We start from the raw sequence: 10866 nt of genomic DNA on the forward strand, positions 1-10866 counted from the left end.
TCTCCTGACTGTACTGTCTCCTCTCCTGACTGTACTGTCTCCTCTCCTGACTGCACTCTCTCCTCTCCTGACTGTACTGTCTCCTCTCGTCTCCTGACTGTGCTGTCGCCTCTCCTGACTGCACTCTCTCCTCTCCTGACTGTACTGTCTCCTCTCGTTTCCTGACTGTGCGGTCTCATCTCCTGACTGTACTTTCTCCTTTCTTGACTGTACTTTCTCCTCTCCTGACTGTACCGGCTCCTCTCCTCGCTGTACTCTCTCCTATACTGACCTTACTGTCTCCGCTCCTGACTTTATTGTATCCTCTCATCTCCTGACTGTACTCTCTCCTCTCCTGACCGTCTCCTTTCCCCTGATGACTGTACTGACTACTCTCCTGACTGTACTGACTCCTCTCCTGACTGTACTCTCTCCTCTCATGACTGTACTGACTCCTCTCCTCTCCTGACTGTACTGACTCCTCTCCTCTCCTGATTGTACTGTCTCCTCTCCTGACTTTACTGCCTCCTCTCCACTCCTTACTCTACTGTCTCCTCTCCTGACTAAACGGTCTCCTCTCCTGACTGTACTGTCTAATCTCCTGACTGTACTCTCTCCTCTCTTGACTGTACTGCCTCCACTCCTGACTGTACTGCCTCCTCTCCTGACTGTACTGCCTCCTCTCCTGACTGTATTGCCTCCTCTCCTGACTGTACTGCCTCCTCTCCTGACTGCACTCTCTCCTCTCCTGACTGTACTGTCTCCTCTCCTGACTGTACTCTCTCCTCTCCTGACTGCACTCTCTCCTCTCCTGACTGTACTGTCTGCTCTCGTCTCCTGACTGTGCTGTCTCCTCTCCTGACTGCACTCTCTCCTCTCCTGACTGTACTGTCTCCTCTCGTCTCCTGACTGTAATGCCTCCTCTCATCTCCTGACTGTACTGTCTCCTCTCGTTTCCTGACTATACTGTCTTCTCTCCTCTCCTGACTGTACTGTCTCCTCTCGTCTCCTGACTGTGCTGTCTCCTCTCATGACTGTACTGACTCCTCTCCTCTCCTGACTGTACTGACTGCTCTCCTGACTGTATTCTCTCCTCTCATGACTGTACTGACTCCTCTCCTCTCCTGACTGTACTGACTCCTCTCCTCTCCTGACTGTACTGTCTCCTCTCCTGACTTTACTGTCTCCTCTCCTGACTTTACTGCCTCCTCTCCACTCCTTACTCTACTGTCTCCTCTCCTCTCCTGACTAAACTGTCTCCTCTCCTGACTGTACTGTCTAATCTCCTGACTGTACTCTCTCCTCTCTTGACTGTACTGCCTCCACTCCTGACTGTACTGTCTCAAATCCTGACTGTACTGCCTCCTCTCCTGACTGTACTGCCTCCTCTCCTGACTGTACTGTCTCCTCTCCTGACTGCACTCTCTCCTCGCCTGACTGTACTGTCTCCTCTCCTGACTGGACTCTCTCCTCTCCTGACTGTACTGTCTCCTCTCGTCTCCTGACTGTGCTGTCTCCTCTCCTGACTGCACTCTCTTCTCTCCTGACTGTACTGTCTCCTCTCCTGACTGTACTGTCTCCTCTCCTGACTGCACTCTCTCCTCCCCTGACTGTGCTGTCTCATCTCCTGACTGCTCTCTCTCCTCTCCTGACTGTACTGTCTCCTCTCGTCTCCTGACTGTAATGTCTCCTCTCATCTCCTGACTGTACTGGCTCCTCTCATGACTGTACTGGCTCCTCTCCTGACTGTACTGTTTCCTCTCCTGACTGTACTGCCTCCTCTCCTGACTGTACTGCCTGCTCTCCTGACTTGACTGTCTCCTCTCTTGACTGCACTCTCTCCTCTCCTGACTGTACTGTCTCCTCTCCTGACTGTACTGTCTCCTCTCCTGACTGTACTATCTCCTCTCCTGACTGTACTGTCTCCTCTCCTGACTGCACTCTCTCCTCTCCTGACTGTACTGTCTCCTCTCGTCTCCTGACTGTGCTGTCTCCTCTCCTGACTGCACTCTCTCCTCTCCTGACTGTACTGTCTCCTCTCGTTTCCTGACTGTGCTGTCTCCTCTCCTGACAGCACTCTCTCCTCTCCTGACTGTACTGTCTCCTCTCGTTTCCTGACTGTACTTTCTCCTTTCTTGACTGTACTTTCTCCTCTCCTGACTGTACCGGCTCCTCTCCTCGCTGTACTCTCTCCTCTACTGACCTTACTGTCTCCTCTCCTGACTTTATTGTATCCTCTCATCTCCTGACTGTCCTCTCTCCTCTCATGACTGTACTGACTCCTCTCCTCTCCTGACTGTACTGACTCCTCTTCTCTCCTGACTGTACTGTCTCCTCTCCTGACTGCACTTTCTCCTCTCCTGACTTTACTGCCTCCTCTCCTGACTATACTGTACTGTCTCCTCTCCTGACTGTACTTTCTCCTCTTCTCTCCTGACTGTACTCTCTCCTCTCCTGACTGTACGGTCTCATCTTCTCTCCTGACTGTACTGTCTCTTCTCCTCTCCTGACTGTACTGTCTCCTCTGTTCTCCTGACTGTACTGTCTCCTCTCCTCTCCTGACTGTACTGACTCCTCTCCTCTCCTGACTGTACTGACTCCTCTCCTCTCCTGACTCTACTGTCTCATCTCATCTCCTCTCCTTACTGTACTTTCTCCTCTCGTCTCTTGACTGTACTGTCTCCTCTCCTCTCCTGACTGTACTGCCTCCTCTCCTGACTGTACTGCCTCCTCTCCTGACTGTACTGTCTCCTCTCCTGACTGCACTCTCTCCTCGCCTGACTGTACTGTCTCCTCTCCTGACTGGACTCTCTCCTCTCCTGACTGTACTGTCTCCTCTCGTCTCCTGACTGTGCTGTCTCCTCTCCTGACTGCACTCTCTCCTCTCCTGACTGTACTGTTTCCTCTCCTGACTGTACTGTCTCCTCTCCTGACTGCACTCTCTCCTCTCCTGACTGTGCTGTCTCCTCTCCTGACTGCACTCTCTCCTCTCTTTACTGTACTGTCTCCTCTCGTCTCCTGACTGTAATGTCTCCTCTCATCTCTTGACTGTACTGGCTCCTCTCATGACTGTACTGCCTCCACTCCTGACTGTACTGTCTCCTCTCCTGACTGTACTGTTTCCTCTCCTGACTGTACTGCCTCCTCTCCTGACTGTACTGCCTCCTCTCCTGACTGTACTGTCTCCTCTCCTGACTGTACTGTCTCCTCTTCTGACTGTACTGTCTCCTCTCCTGACTGTACTGTCTCCTCTCCTGACTGCACTCTCTCCTCTCCTGACTGTACTGTCTCCTCTCGTCTCCTGACTGTGCTGTCTCCTCTCCTGACTGCACTCTCTACTCTCCTGACTGTACTGTCTCCTCTCGTTTCCTGACTGTGCGGTCTCATCTCCTGACTGTACTTTCTCCTTTCTTGACTGTACTTTCTCCTCTCCTGACTGTACCGGCTCCTCTCCTCGCTGTACTCTCTCCTCTACTGACCTTACTGTCTCCTCTCCTGACTTTATTGTATCCTCTCATCTCCTGACTGTACTCTCTCCTCTCCTGACCGTCTCCTTTCCTCTGATGACTTTACTGACTACTCTCCTGACTGTACTGACTCCTCTCCTGACTGTACTCTCTCCTCTCATGACTGTACTGACTCCTCTCCTCTCCTGACTGTACTGACTCCTCTCCTCTCCTGATTGTACTGTCTCCTCTCCTGACTTTACTGCCTCCTCTCCACTCCTTACTCTACTGTCTCCTCTCCTCTCCTGACTAAACGGTCTCCTCTCCTGACTGTACTGTCTAATCTCCTGACTGTACTCTCTCCTCTCTTGACTGTACTGCCTCCTCTCCTGACTGTACTGTCTCCTCTCCTGACTGCACTCTCTCCTCTCCTGACTGTACTGTCTCCTCTCGTCTCCTGACTGTACTGTCTCCTCTCCTGACTGCACTCTCTCCTCTCCTGACTGTACTGTCTCCTCTCCTGACTGTACTCTCTCCTCTCCTGACTGCACTCTCTCCTCTCCTAACTGTACTGTCTCCTCTCGTCTCCTGACTGTGCTGTCTCCTCTCCTGACTGCACTCTCTCCTCTCCTGACTGTGCTGTCTCCTCTCCTGACTGCACTCTCTCCTCTCCTGACTGTACTGTCTCCTCTCGTCTCCTGACTGTAATGCCTCCTCTCATCTCCTGACTGTACTGTCTCCTCTCGTTTCCTGACTGTACTGTCTTCTCTCCTCTCCTGACTGTACTGTCTCCTCTCGTCTCCTGACTGTGCTGTCTCCTCTCATGACTGTACTGACTCCTCTCCTCTCCTGACTGTACTGACTGCTCTCCTGACTGTATTCTCTCCTCTCATGACTGTACTGACTCCTCTCCTCTCCTGACTGTACTGACTCCTCTCCTCTCCTGACTGTACTGTCTCCTCTCCTGACTGCACTGTCTCCTCTCCTGACTTTACTGCCTCCTCTCCACTCCTTACTCTACTGTCTCCTCTCCTCTCCTGACTAAACTGTCTCCTCTCCTGACTGTACTGTCTAATCTCCTGACTGTACTCTCTCCTCTCTTGACTGTACTGCCTCCACTCCTGACTGTACTGTCTCAAATCCTGACTGTACTGTCTCCTCTCCTGACTGTACTGCCTCCTCTCCTGACTGTACTGCCTCCTCTCCTGACTGTACTGTCTCCTCTCCTGACTGCACTCTCTCCTCGCCTGACTGTACTGTCTCCTCTCCTGACTGGACTCTCTCCTCTCCTGACTGTACTGTCTCCTCTCGTCTCCTGACTGTGCTGTCTCCTCTCCTGACTGCACTCTCTTCTCTCCTGACTGTACTGTCTCCTCTCCTGACTGTACTGTCTCCTCTCCTGACTGGACTCTCTCCTCTCCTGACTGTACTGTCTCCTCTCGTCTCCTGACTGTGCTGTCTCCTCTCCTGACTGCACTCTCTTCTCTCCTGACTGTACTGTCTCGTCTCCTGACTGTAATGTCTCCTCTCATCTCTTGACTGTACTGGCTCCTCTCATGACTGTACTGCCTCCACTCCTGACTGTACTGTCTCCTCTCCTGACTGTACTGTTTCCTCTCCTGACTGTACTGCCTCCTCTCCTGACTGTACTGCCTCCTCTCCTGACTGTACTGTCTCCTCTCCTGACTGTACTGTCTCCTCTTCTGACTGTACTGTCTCCTCTCCTGACTGTACTGTCTCCTCTCCTGACTGCACTCTCTCCTCTCCTGACTGTACTGTCTCCTCTCGTCTCCTGACTGTGCTGTCTCCTCTCCTGACTGCACTCTCTACTCTCCTGACTGTACTGTCTCCTCTCGTTTCCTGACTGTGCGGTCTCATCTCCTGACTGTACTTTCTCCTCTCCTGACTGTACTGTCTCCTCTCCTGACTGCACTCTCTCCTCTCCTGACTGTACTGTTTCCTCTCCTGACTGTACTGCCTCCTCTCCTGACTGTACTGCCTCCTCTCCTGACTGTACTGTCTCCTCTCCTGACTGTACTGTCTCCTCTTCTGACTGTACTGTCTCCTCTCCTGACTGTACTGTCTCCTCTCCTGACTGCACTCTCTCCTCTCCTGACTGTACTGTCTCCTCTCGTCTCCTGACTGTGCTGTCTCCTCTCCTGACTGCACTCTCTACTCTCCTGACTGTACTGTCTCCTCTCGTTTCCTGACTGTGCGGTCTCATCTCCTGACTGTACTTTCTCCTCTCCTGACTGTACTGTCTCCTCTCCTGACTGCACTCTCTCCTCTCCTGACTGTACTGTCTCCTCTCGTCTCCTGACTGTGCTGTCTCCTCTCCTGACTGCACTCTCTTCTCTCCTGACTGTACTGTCTCGTCTCCTGACTGTAATGTCTCCTCGCATCTCTTGACTGTACTGGCTCCTCTCATGACTGTACTGCCTCCACTCCTGACTGTACTGTCTCCTCTCCTGACTGTACTGTTTCCTCTCCTGACTGTACTGTCTCCTCTCCTGACTGTACTGTTTCCTCTCCTGACTGTACTGCCTCCTCTCCTGACTGTACTGCCTCCTCTCCTGACTGTACTGTCTCCTCTCCTGACTGTACTGTCTCCTCTTCTGACTGTACTGTCTCCTCTCCTGACTGCACTCTCTTCTCTCCTGACTGTACTGTCTCGTCTCCTGACTGTAATGTCTCCTCTCATCTCTTGACTGTACTGGCTCCTCTCATGACTGTACTGCCTCCACTCCTGACTGTACTGTCTCCTCTCCTGACTGTACTGTTTCCTCTCCTGACTGTACTGCCTCCTCTCCTGACTGTACTGCCTCCTCTCCTGACTGTACTGTCTCCTCTCCTGACTGTACTGTCTCCTCTTCTGACTGTACTGTCTCCTCTCCTGACTGTACTGTCTCCTCTCCTGACTGCACTCTCTCCTCTCCTGACTGTACTGTCTCCTCTCGTCTCCTGACTGTGCTGTCTCCTCTCCTGACTGCACTCTCTACTCTCCTGACTGTACTGTCTCCTCTCGTTTCCTGACTGTGCGGTCTCATCTCCTGACTGTACTTTCTCCTTTCTTGACTGTACTTTCTCCTCTCCTGACTGTACCGGCTCCTCTCCTCGCTGTACTCTCTCCTCTACTGACCTTACTGTCTCCTCTCCTGACTTTATTGTATCCTCTCATCTCCTGACTGTACTCTCTCCTCTCCTGACCGTCTCCTTTCCTCTGATGACTGTACTGACTACTCTCCTGACTGTACTGACTCCTCTCCTGACTGTACTCTCTCCTCTCATGACTGTACTGACTCCTCTCCTCTCCTGACTGTACTGACTCCTCTCCTCTCCTGATTGTACTGTCTCCTCTCCTGACTTTACTGCCTCCTCTCCACTCCTTACTCTACTGTCTCCTCTCCTCTCCTGACTAAACGGTCTCCTCTCCTGACTGTACTGTCTAATCTCCTGACTGTACTCTCTCCTCTCTTGACTGTACTGCCTCCTCTCCTGACTGTACTGTCTCCTCTCCTGACTGCACTCTCTCCTCTCCTGACTGTACTGTCTCCTCTCGTCTCCTGACTGTACTGTCTCCTCTCCTGACTGCACTCTCTCCTCTCCTGACTGTACTGTCTCCTCTCCTGACTGTACTCTCTCCTCTCCTGACTGCACTCTCTCCTCTCCTAACTGTACTGTCTCCTCTCGTCTCCTGACTGTGCTGTCTCCTCTCCTGACTGCACTCTCTCCTCTCCTGACTGTGCTGTCTCCTCTCCTGACTGCACTCTCTCCTCTCCTGACTGTACTGTCTCCTCTCGTCTCCTGACTGTAATGCCTCCTCTCATCTCCTGACTGTACTGTCTCCTCTCGTTTCCTGACTGTACTGTCTTCTCTCCTCTCCTGACTGTACTGTCTCCTCTCGTCTCCTGACTGTGCTGTCTCCTCTCATGACTGTACTGACTCCTCTCCTCTCCTGACTGTACTGACTGCTCTCCTGACTGTATTCTCTCCTCTCATGACTGTACTGACTCCTCTCCTCTCCTGACTGTACTGACTCCTCTCCTCTCCTGACTGTACTGTCTCCTCTCCTGACTGCACTGTCTCCTCTCCTGACTTTACTGCCTCCTCTCCACTCCTTACTCTACTGTCTCCTCTCCTCTCCTGACTAAACTGTCTCCTCTCCTGACTGTACTGTCTAATCTCCTGACTGTACTCTCTCCTCTCTTGACTGTACTGCCTCCACTCCTGACTGTACTGTCTCAAATCCTGACTGTACTGTCTCCTCTCCTGACTGTACTGCCTCCTCTCCTGACTGTACTGCCTCCTCTCCTGACTGTACTGTCTCCTCTCCTGACTGCACTCTCTCCTCGCCTGACTGTACTGTCTCCTCTCCTGACTGGACTCTCTCCTCTCCTGACTGTACTGTCTCCTCTCGTCTCCTGACTGTGCTGTCTCCTCTCCTGACTGCACTCTCTTCTCTCCTGACTGTACTGTCTCCTCTCCTGACTGTACTGTCTCCTCTCCTGACTGCACTCTCTCCTCCCCTGACTGTGCTGTCTCCTCTCCTGACTGCTCTCTCTCCTCTCCTGACTGCACTCTCTCCTCTCCTGACTGTACTGTCTCCTCTCGTTTCCTGACTGTACTTTCTCCTTTCTTGACTGTACTTTCTCCTCTCCTGACTGTACCGGCTCCTCTCCTCGCTGTACTCTCTCCTCTACTGACCTTACTGTCTCCTCTCCTGACTTTATTGTATCCTCTCATCTCCTGACTGTACTCTCTCCTCTCCTGACCGTCTCCTTTCCTCTCATGACTGTACTGACTCCACTCCATGACTGTACTGACTCCTCTCCTGACTGTCCTCTCTCCTCTCATGACTGTACTGACTCCTCTCCTCTCCTGACTGTACTGACTCCTCTTCTCTCCTGACTGTACTGTCTCCTCTCCTGACTGCACTGCCTCCTCTCCTGACTTTACTGCCTCCTCTCCTGACTATACTGTACTGTCTCCTCTCCTGACTGTACTTTCTCCTCTTCTCTCCTGACTGTACTCTCTCCTCTCCTGACTGTACGGTCTCATCTTCTCTCCTGACTGTACTGTCTCTTCTCCTCTCCTGACTGTACTGTCTCCTCTGTTCTCCTAACTGTACTGTCTCCTCTCCTCTCCTGACTGTACTGACTCCTCTCCTGTCCTGACTGTACTGACTCCTCTCCTCTCCTGACTCTACTGTCTCATCTCATCTCCTCTCCTTACTGTACTTTCTCCTCTCGTCTCTTGACTGTACTGTCTCCTCTCCTCTCCTGACTGTACTGCCTCCTCTCCTGACTGTACTGCCTCCTCTCCTGACTGTACTGTCTCCTCTCCTGACTGCACTCTCTCCTCGCCTGACTGTACTGTCTCCTCTCCTGACTGGACTCTCTCCTCTCCTGACTGTACTGTCTCCTCTCGTCTCCTGACTGTGCTGTCTCCTCTCCTGACTGCACTCTCTCCTCTCCTGACTGTACTGTTTCCTCTCCTGACTGTACTGTCTCCTCTCCTGACTGCACTCTCTCCTCTCCTGACTGTGCTGTCTCCTCTCCTGACTGCACTCTCTCCTCTCCTGACTGTACTGTCTCCTCTCGTCTCCTGACTGTAATGTCTCCTCTCATCTCTTGACTGTACTGGCTCCTCTCATGACTGTACTGCCTCCACTCCTGACTGTACTGTCTCCTCTCCTGACTGTACTGTTTCCTCTCCTGACTGTACTGCCTCCTCTCCTGACTGTACTGCCTCCTCTCCTGACTGTACTGTCTCCTCTCCTGACTGTACTGTCTCCTCTTCTGACTGTACTGTCTCCTCTCCTGACTGTACTGTCTCCTCTCCTGACTGCACTCTCTCCTCTCCTGACTGTACTGTCTCCTCTCGTCTCCTGACTGTGCTGTCTCCTCTCCTGACTGCACTCTCTCCTCTCCTGACTGTACTGTCTCCTCTCGTTTCCTGACTGTGCGGTCTCATCTCCTGACTGTACTTTCTCCTTTCTTGACTGTACTTTCTCCTCTCCTGACTGTACCGGCTCCTCTCCTCGCTGTACTCTCTCCTCTACTGACCTTACTGTCTCCTCTCCTGACTTTATTGTATCCTCTCATCTCCTGACTGTACTCTCTCCTCTCCTGACCGTCTCCTTTCCTCTGATGACTGTACTGACTACTCTCCTGACTGCGCTCTCTCCTCTCCTGACTGTACTCTCTCCTCTCCTGACTGTGCTGTCTCCTCTCCTGACTGTACTGTCTCCTCTCCTGACTGCACTCTCTCCTCTCCTGACTGTACTGTCTCCTCTCGTCTCCTGACTGTGCTGTCTCCTCTCCTGACTGCACTCTCTCCTCTCCTGACTGTACTGTCTCCTCTCCTGACTGTACTCTCTCCTCTCCTGACTGCACTCTCTCCTCTCCTGACTGTACTGTCTCCTCTCGTCTCCTGACTGTGCTGTCTCCTCTCCTGACTGCACTCTCTCCTCTCCTGACTGTGCTGTCTCCTCTCCTGACTGCACTCTCTCCTCTCCTGACTGTACTGTCTCCTCTCGTCTCCTGACTGTAATGTCTCCTCTCATCTCCTGACTGTACTGGCTCCTCTCATCTCCTGACTGTAATGTCTCCTCTCGTTTCCTGACTGTACTGTCTTCTCTCCTCTCCTGACTGTACTGTCTCCTCTCGTCTCCTGACTGTGCTGTCTCCTCTCATGACTGTACTGACTCCTCTCCTCTCCTGACTGTACTGACTGCTCTCCTGACTGTATTCTCTCCTCTCATGACTGTACTGACTCCTCTCCTCTCCTGACTGTACTGACTCCTCTCCTCTCCTGACTTTACTGCCTCCTCTCCACTCCTTACTCTACTGTCTCCTCTCCTCTCCTGACTAAACTGTCTCCTCTCCTGACTGTACTGTCTAATCTCCTGACTGTACTCTCTCCTCTCTTGACTGTACTGCCTCCACTCCTGACTGTACTGTCTCAAATCCTGACTGTACTGTCTCCTCTCCTGACTGTACTGCCTCCTCTCCTGACTGTACTGCCTCCTCTCCTGACTGTACTGTCTCCTCTCCTGACTGCACTCTCTCCTCGCCTGACTCTACTGTCTCCTCTCCTGACTGGACTCTCTCCTCTCCTGACTGTACTGCCTCCTCTCCTGACTGTACTGCCTCCTCTCCTGACTGTACTGTCTCCTCTCTTGACTGCACTCTCTCCTCTCCTGACTGTACTGTCTCCTCTCCTGACTGTACTGTCTCCTCTCCTGACTGTACTATCTCCTCTCCTGACTGTACTGTCTCCTCTCCTGACTGCACTCTCTCCTCTCCTGACTGTACTGTCTCCTCTCGTCTCCTGACTGTGCTGTCTCCTCTCCTGACTGCACTCTCTCCTCTCCTGACTGTACTGTCTCCTCTCGTTTCCTGACTGTGCTGTCTCCTCTCCTGACTGCACTCTCTCCTCT

Source organism: Oncorhynchus mykiss, chromosome 22 (assembly GCF_057628025.1).
Source record: "Oncorhynchus mykiss isolate SJ-2025 chromosome 22, ASM5762802v1, whole genome shotgun sequence".
In the NCBI taxonomy this organism is placed as follows: Eukaryota; Metazoa; Chordata; class Actinopteri; order Salmoniformes; family Salmonidae; genus Oncorhynchus; species Oncorhynchus mykiss.